The sequence below is a fragment of the Pinus tabuliformis genome, chromosome 7 (assembly GCF_031772625.1).
Source record: "Pinus tabuliformis cultivar Carrire ecotype Pingquan chromosome 7, CPIR1, whole genome shotgun sequence".
Taxonomy (NCBI): domain Eukaryota; kingdom Viridiplantae; phylum Streptophyta; class Pinopsida; order Pinales; family Pinaceae; genus Pinus; species Pinus tabuliformis.
In genome coordinates, this window is record NC_142293.1 from 870691831 (window position 1) to 870699672 (window position 7842).

The window sequence follows — 7842 nt, forward strand, 5'->3', positions numbered from 1 at the left end:
GAGTTACTACAGAATAGCTACAAGCCGAACCCTAAAGGCCTACCTCCAGCACAAACATCAGTTATCTTTCTCTAGCCGCCTCTATGTTAATTGTAAACTATTTTAGGTTAAAACTAGATATTATCCCACAATTGTGATGAAATATCTCTTGTACATATTTTTGTTGTATATATACCCCCTTCATTAGAGTAGTGAAGAGGTCTGTGGTAAGTTTCTTAGACTGTGTTGTAATACTGAATATTTTAAAATACAAAGTTGTTGGAACCAACTGTTGTCTGGCCATACTGGATGAAGAATTGAAGCAAAGGACTTGTCACAGAATTCTTGAATCAAACTCCAAATCAATAAGTCCCCTATATCTTGTGTTTTACAGTTTTCTGGTTTAATATATCATCTGTGTTTCATAATCTGAATGATAAAGAAAAAAGTTAATTTCAGAATTTGCTTAACTGCACTCTATATTCAGTCTTTATTATTCTCTATGTTTTCTTCCGAATTATAATAAACAGTGAATTCTTAGTTGCTCCTGTTTCCTGATTCCTTCATGTTGTTTATTTGCTAAGGAATTCTTCACTGCTCCTTATCAGTAATCATCCATTTTCCCTCTTTCAATATGTTGAAGGATTCTTAACTACCCTTCACCCATTTGAACCCATTCCATCTGCTTTCAATCCTTCATTTGTTCCCTGTTTGACTACTTTGCTCTGTGAAGCCATCCTCTGTTAAGAAACCAAATCCAGAAAGCCTATTTCTTTGAATCCATCATGCCCAATGGATTGAACTGTTCTGTTTTACCTCACTGCTCTATTAAATCTCACCACCCAAGCCCAAAACAAAACCCTTGAACTTAGTAACTAACCTAATACCTTTCAAAAAACAAAGCTAAATCATAAAGAGAGAGCCCTCTATGGATACAGATTGGCTAGATTATGTATCTAAAAGATTGGTCTGTGGTTACCTCGGCAGTGTTCCCTTTCTTACAACTTTTGGGAAAACCCTGAGTGATAACAGAATGAACGAAATACAGAGGTGGAATTTGCAGGGATTCATGAGTCAGAATTTTGGTGGTTTTGTGCTCCTTTGGTCTTGTAAGTTATCTATGTGTTTACATCTCTTTTATGTGCATCTTCTTGCTTGGAAAACCAAATGATTATTTCAGAATTCATCTTAAATGAATGCTTTGTTTTAGTTTGCCAAGTTATCAATATTTTCAACTTAAAGCAGCACTTTAGAATTCATCCATGATTTGATGCTCTAATGTGCTTGTCTTTCACCCTTTCTACATTCACCTTCCACTGCAATTCGATCTAAATCCACCACCAAAGTTGCCTACCTTGCCCCTGTGGAGAAACCCTCTATTTTTCCATCATCTCACTGGACAAAATCTGATTTGACATGACTCCATGCCCAATGGATCTGCCCCTTTTCTCATCAACAAACCTCTAAAAATAAAACTCTTTTGAGCTTATTACCTAGCCTAATATCCTATTTGTTTCAGTGCCCCGAGTGAGAGAGCCCTCTCTAGGCTAGAAGGGCTAGATTATGCCCTAAAGCAGTTTGTGGTTACCTCTGGGATTCCTTTCTCAGCCTAGGGAAGTCACAGAGTGATAACATTTCTCACAAGGAACTTTCCATCTTACTAACTAACATTGCATAAAACAATTCATTACAAACTCTAAAATGTGTAATAGCATCTCATTAAACGCAGACTTAATGATATTGCTATTTTTAACAAAGTTGATGTTTCAAAAATTTGACCAGTAGAGGTTAACCCTTGAAGAGCAGTCTGATGATAGTAAAAGTATGTTGGGCCATGTGAAATTATAGATCTTTATTACATTTAATAATATTAGACAATTTAGACCAATGTTGCAAGAAGCGCCCCCCCCCTCCCACTTAGCCTTGGAACTGCGCTCCCAACGCAAGCGCGCTACGAAATTTTTGGGCACACTCATTGCCAATTTGGGAGCGGTGCGCTCCCAAGGATCCTCCCAAATCCAAGGAGCATGCTCCCTGGATGCTCCCTATACACTCCCTAGACGCTCCCTAATGGTAATGTTAAATTCTTAAAGTAAAAGTTTGCCTTTTACTTAAATTTTGAACATGACCATTAAGATGTTTGAGAGTTGGTCCTACTTCATCAGACTTGATATGGACAAAATAAAATTTCATCTCTCGTTCAAAATTCAATATAATCTACAATTTTCACGATTTTAGGATGAAAGGGATTGCAGCATTTCATTGGATTATGTCACATATGAGTGTATGTGATTAGCATTTAAAAGAGCACCAATCCATATATGTACCCTAGTGTCGGTGGGGTTGATTGTTGAACTTCTTTGTCATGGCCTTGGCAGAAATGTACCCTCACTCAAACCAAAATCATTGATCATGCATGTTAAGCTTTTTATACCAAATTTTAAGGTTTGGATAAGGTGGTTTCATCAAAACTGAGTGTGTCCACTGATCTCCCTAGAGAGTCAAGGTAGAGGCAAAGGCTAAACAAGAAGAGAAGAATGAAGGATGATACTAATGATGAAGATCTCCATATAAGCAATGGTGAAACATTGCTTGCCATGGATTGGTGGAACATGCATGGCAATGCTACCCCACAGCTACAACATTTGGCAACACAGGTGCTTTCACAATTGGCTAACACTTCTTCTGTAGTAAGGTTTTTAGCAACTAGCTTAGTTTATTGTTTTGGTCCTTTCGAACTTCATAATTCAATGTGTAGATGGCCTACTTTGTAAACATAACAATTTGTTCATGTCATTGTTGTAAGAAGAATTCTAGGAAAAGAACTGTGCTTGCAAATTTAGTTTGTTTGACTTTTTGGGTGGACACTCCACCCATCATCAGGGACATAAAAGCTTTGAGATGATGGTGTCAATTTATTGTTGACGATCACTAGATAACCTATTTAATTCCATAAGTTAATGACCTACTTTCTATTTTATGGCTTGAAAATTTGTATCTTTGTAATCGATAGAAACTAGATTCTAGATGGTTGATGCTTGAATGATTAATCATTAATGTACTATGGATGTCATTCTATCTTCATTGACATATGAATATGTTAAAATTGGCAACTAGGGCCAAACTCCATGTGGTTCATCTTATTAATCGTAGCTGATATTTTTCTTGGATCCCTCTCATCGAGAGGTGTAGGATTGATCTAAAGATCATCCGATTCCAATAAATATTCATGGAGATATGAATTTATTAGTGTTATGGGACTATGCGTCAAAGGCGGCCAGCAACCAAATAAATGCCACTTGTGCTCAACATTTTAGTATGAATAGAGGTGGCCTTCAAGTCATTTCAACACACACTTGGGATCTCTTCCTCTCTACTTGTCTTTGGGTTTTAGTAGGAGGAGAGATCCTAAGGGATAATGTTGCCCTAATCTAGAGGGAGTGCCCTAGGCCCTACGCTGCCCTATGGAGAAGCCCTAACGCAACCCTATGGAGAGGCCCTACGCTGCCCTATGGAGAAGCCCTAACGCAGCCCTATGGAGAGGCCCTACACTGCCCAATGGAGAAGCCCTAACGCAACCCTATGGAGAGGCCCTACGCTACCCTATGGAGAAGCCCTAACGCAGCCTATGGAGAGGCCCTATGGAGAAGCCCTAACGCAACCCTATGGAGAAGCCCTACACTGCCCTATGAAGAAGTATAATATGCAGTCATGAAGGGTCTAAGGAGAGACCTTAAGACGCTATCAAAAGGAAGCCTATACGTTGTCCTAAGGGTGGTATGAATATACCCTAGCCGCAGCAAGCCTAGAAGAGAACAGTGAGGAGTTAGGAGGCTATTCTAGGAGGCCAAGGAGCTGTTGAAGAGGGTCGCAGCCCATATCTTGAGGTTGAGAGGCAGGGGGAATGTTTTTGGGTGGTTAGGTGAAGGAATATCCCTTAGAAGGGTTGCCACAGCTAAGGGACAGCTTGATGTAGCAAGCTGCAGTAGATAAGAGGAGGTCTAAGGGTGGAATAGGGGTTGGAACAGCCAAGCATTGCAGCCAAGGCTTTCCTCGCCTCCTAGAAAGGAAGTCATAGTTGTGGAGGGCTATTATGGCCACATTTTGAAGGATGTTAGGACTGCTGTTAGAATGCCTAACCAATCATGCAATGCAGCAAACAGAGAAGCCCCAAAACAGTGATGACGCATTGAAGAAGCATGATGATGGAAGCAGCAATGATGATGATACATTGAAGCAACATGATGATGGAAGCAGCAATGATGATGATGATATATTGCAGCAGCATGTTGATGAATGCTGCAGCATGATGGGTATAATGAAGAAGTGTATCATAGCATAATGAGGGGCAACACAATGGTGAGGTGCAGCAGTATGATATAGCAAGTTCATGGTGCTACAAGTATATCACAATGGTACAGCAACATGCAAGGGACAGTAAACTAACATTGGGACAGCTACATGGTACTTAGCAGCAAGTACACCAAGCATGCAATGGTATAGCAACATGCAAGGGACAACAAACTAACATTAGGACAGCTATATGGTACTTAGCAACAAGTACACCAAGCATGCAATGGTACATCAAGCATGCAATGGTATAGCAAGCATGCAAGGGACAGCAAACTAACATTGGGACAGTTGTATGGTACTTCGCAGCGAGTACACGAAGCATGCAATGGTACAGCAAGCATGCAAGGGACAGCAAGCAAGCAATGGGACAGCTAACATGGACAACATGGTTCAATCATGACACATGGGACAGCAGTACAGCATTAGGTGCACATGGTGCAGCACGGTGAGGTGCAGCATGATGACAAGATGCAGCACGATGATAGGTGAAGGAGTCACCTTGGAGAATCAGTTGAAGTAGCATGTCTTCAACTGATCTCATGTTACATCTTCTTAGAAATGATCTATGCTCTCATCTAGATAAGTCAAAGTGTTGACTTCAGTTGTAAATGCACTCTCTCTCTCTCTCTCTCTCTATTGAACTATTGAAGAACAGATAAGAAGAATTGATCAAGGGTTTCCCCACATTGGGGTTTGTCCCTGGCTAGCGCCACATCTTGTGTCCTCTTGTCTTGGCTTGTCTTCTGCGATTTATATTTATGTTCTATCTGTAGTTTACTTTAATGATAATGTGATTGCTAATCTGGAAAAGATATTGAGCTAACTGTGAAAAATGAAATAAATTGCTCTAGAATAGAACATACCTAAATTTTAACATGGTATCAAAGCTGAGGTGAAGGCAAAGCCCAAGCAAGAGTGAAAGAGCAATCACCGAAGACAGTTAGGAAAGAACAAAAAGATCAGTGGATTCCTCATCCCTCTTCAAATTCACCAAGGGTGAAGTCGAAGCAGAGAATATTATCAAAATGGCGCAGCGGAAGTTTTTAATAGCCTACCCAAAGATCACTTCAATGGGAAGTCCGGATCTAAGGGTGGAAGGAAAGGCAAATGCCTTGGTTGTCATAAGTTTGGCCATTATGCGAAGGAGTATCTGAGGTAGGGAAACATCACTTGATGATGATAACAATCATTCCAGGGACATCTTCAATGATCAGAGGAATGACAGGTAATGCAGGTTATCAAGGAAACGACCAACTCTTCAGAGAAAGCAAGGAACCCCAAGTATGAAGAATCAAATGTTGTTTATGAAAATATAAAGAAGTGTTATATTATATTGGCCCTCTCCTTCAGATTCTTTGGGAATCTGGCTTATTGATTGTAGTGCTTCAAGGCACCTCATCGGATATAAGGGTGCTCTCTCGAATTTGGTAGAGATATAAACAACTGTGGGATTATACTTGGAGTCGATGCCACCTATCCCCGAAAGGGTGTAGGGAATGTTGCCCCTCAATTGAATAAGGGTAACTCGATTCATTTACAAGGATCTCTTTTATGTACCTGACCGCAAGAAGAACCTAGTGTCCATTTCGGCAATGGAAGTCAAAGGTTTCAGGGTGGTGGCATTCATCAATGGAAAGGTACGTGTTTGAAAATAAAATTTTCAAAGATGCTTTTACTCATGGGTTCAGGGTTGGCAATTTGTATCAAGTTGCAGGATGGTCCATTGGGGACCATGTCAATTGACACATCTAGCACCAGAGGTCTATTATGGGGCCCTACCCGATACGAGTCAGATGGTGACTGGGATGCCTAAAATCAAAAGAAGCATGAAGGTACATGTTTGAGATGTACCGAAGGAAAATCTTACAAGGAGACCATTCCCCTCATGTAGCAAGTTCACAGGCTTGCAACAACCCAAGGGGTTTGAGATTCATCGGGAATCTCATGTATGCAGGTGGAAGAAAGCCTTCTATGGCTTGAAGTTATGAATATAATTCATAACAATTAAATAAATAAAATAAATATAAATATTAAATAATTAAATATTGGTTAGGTTAAATAAGTCATTAATTAAGTGAACAAGCATGTCTAAAAGACATAACCGATCATGAAAGGTCGCCTGCTGAGATATAAAAGCAGGGCCTCATTGTAATAGACAAATCATCTTATACAATTTCATATTTTAATAAATTATTATTACAAATACCTATGTGTATTTTAACATATTAAGTTTTCAAGCTATCAGTTTTGGTGCTTCAGCATAGTTTTTATGCTACAGTGGTATCAGAGCATGGCACGCGATATAATCATGTAGGTCTTTGAATGTTGTTTGTTGCACAATGTGCCATTACATTCACGTCCTGAATGTGTTGAGCAGTTTAATGAAATTCAAGAAGCATTTCAGCATATAGAAAAATCATTTGCAAAAGTTAAAGAATTTCCAAAAGAAATCAATAATAAAAAAGATGAAAGAAATGACGAAGATACGAGTCTTGGGGATGGTGGCGAAGAGAAAATAAAGGCAGATGAAAAGAGCGAAGGAAAGGTGCCGAAGAAACGAGGTAGGGAACGTGTTTCAACCGATGCGAAGAAATCTAAAGCGGTTGAAGATGAAAGAGAGAGTAAACAAAGACAAGAAGAAACACCAAAAGAATCAAAGAAACAGAAAATCAGGGAGCTTTCTACTCCTACTCTAGATCATCCCTCCAGAGAAAGAAGGACGATCGAGCGCTTCGTTGCGTCAAATGAAAAGGAAAACGTTAAAGAGTTCACCATTGAAAAGGGCAGAGGGATGCTGCATAAAGACATCCCAAATGTGGTATACAAACTATCCAAAAGGAGTAGAGCTGATGAAAACATGAGACTTCTTCATGCGGTTCTTCATGGGAAGCGTGGAAAAGCTTTTCATTTAAAAAATAACATCTTGCAGTTTTTAGGTTATGTGTGGGGTGACAATGAGGAAAAGAGTAAGGGTAAAGTCAAGGAAAAACTTGAAAAAGATAATAAGGAAAACTTGTTGAACTTGTGTGATTTGTTGGATATTCATGTTGCAAAAACGAGCAATAAGAAGGAAGATGATATGAAAGGGGAAAATGAGAATGATAATGACTCTTCAGGAGGTGAAGAAGAAGAAGAAGAGGATAAAGTAGCAGAAGAGGTAGCTGAGGAAGAGGAAGAGGAAGATGATGATGAAGATTATGGACAAAAGAAAAAGGGCCAAAAAAGATGGAAAATAGCGGAACACTTTCCCCAGAATTTAATTCTGCAAACATCTGAGGACCCTATTTACTACAACGAATCATTCTACTGTTTCGGGCAATCCGGCATTGTGCGTTTCAGCAAACCATTGGAGGGTTCACAACGCAGATGTTTTTTGGGCAGAAAAGCTCCTTACAAGGGGAAGAACAAGAGAACGAGGGCAACAGTAAGGGTTTTATTGTCTTCTTCTTATGGCAGTCTAAGGTTCGAATCCTTCTTCGTTTCACTTGCAAAGCCTTTCTCCACAAGCCT

The 7842-nt window shown here is 39.7% G+C and overlaps 1 protein-coding gene across 2 annotated transcripts in view; it reads right to left on the reverse strand.

Annotated features, from left to right (window-relative positions):
• LOC149250395 (CASP-like protein 5A1) overlaps window positions 1-7842 on the reverse strand; it is a 113144-nt gene that overhangs the window by 75496 nt on the left and 29806 nt on the right. The gene's annotated exons all lie outside the window — the stretch shown is intronic.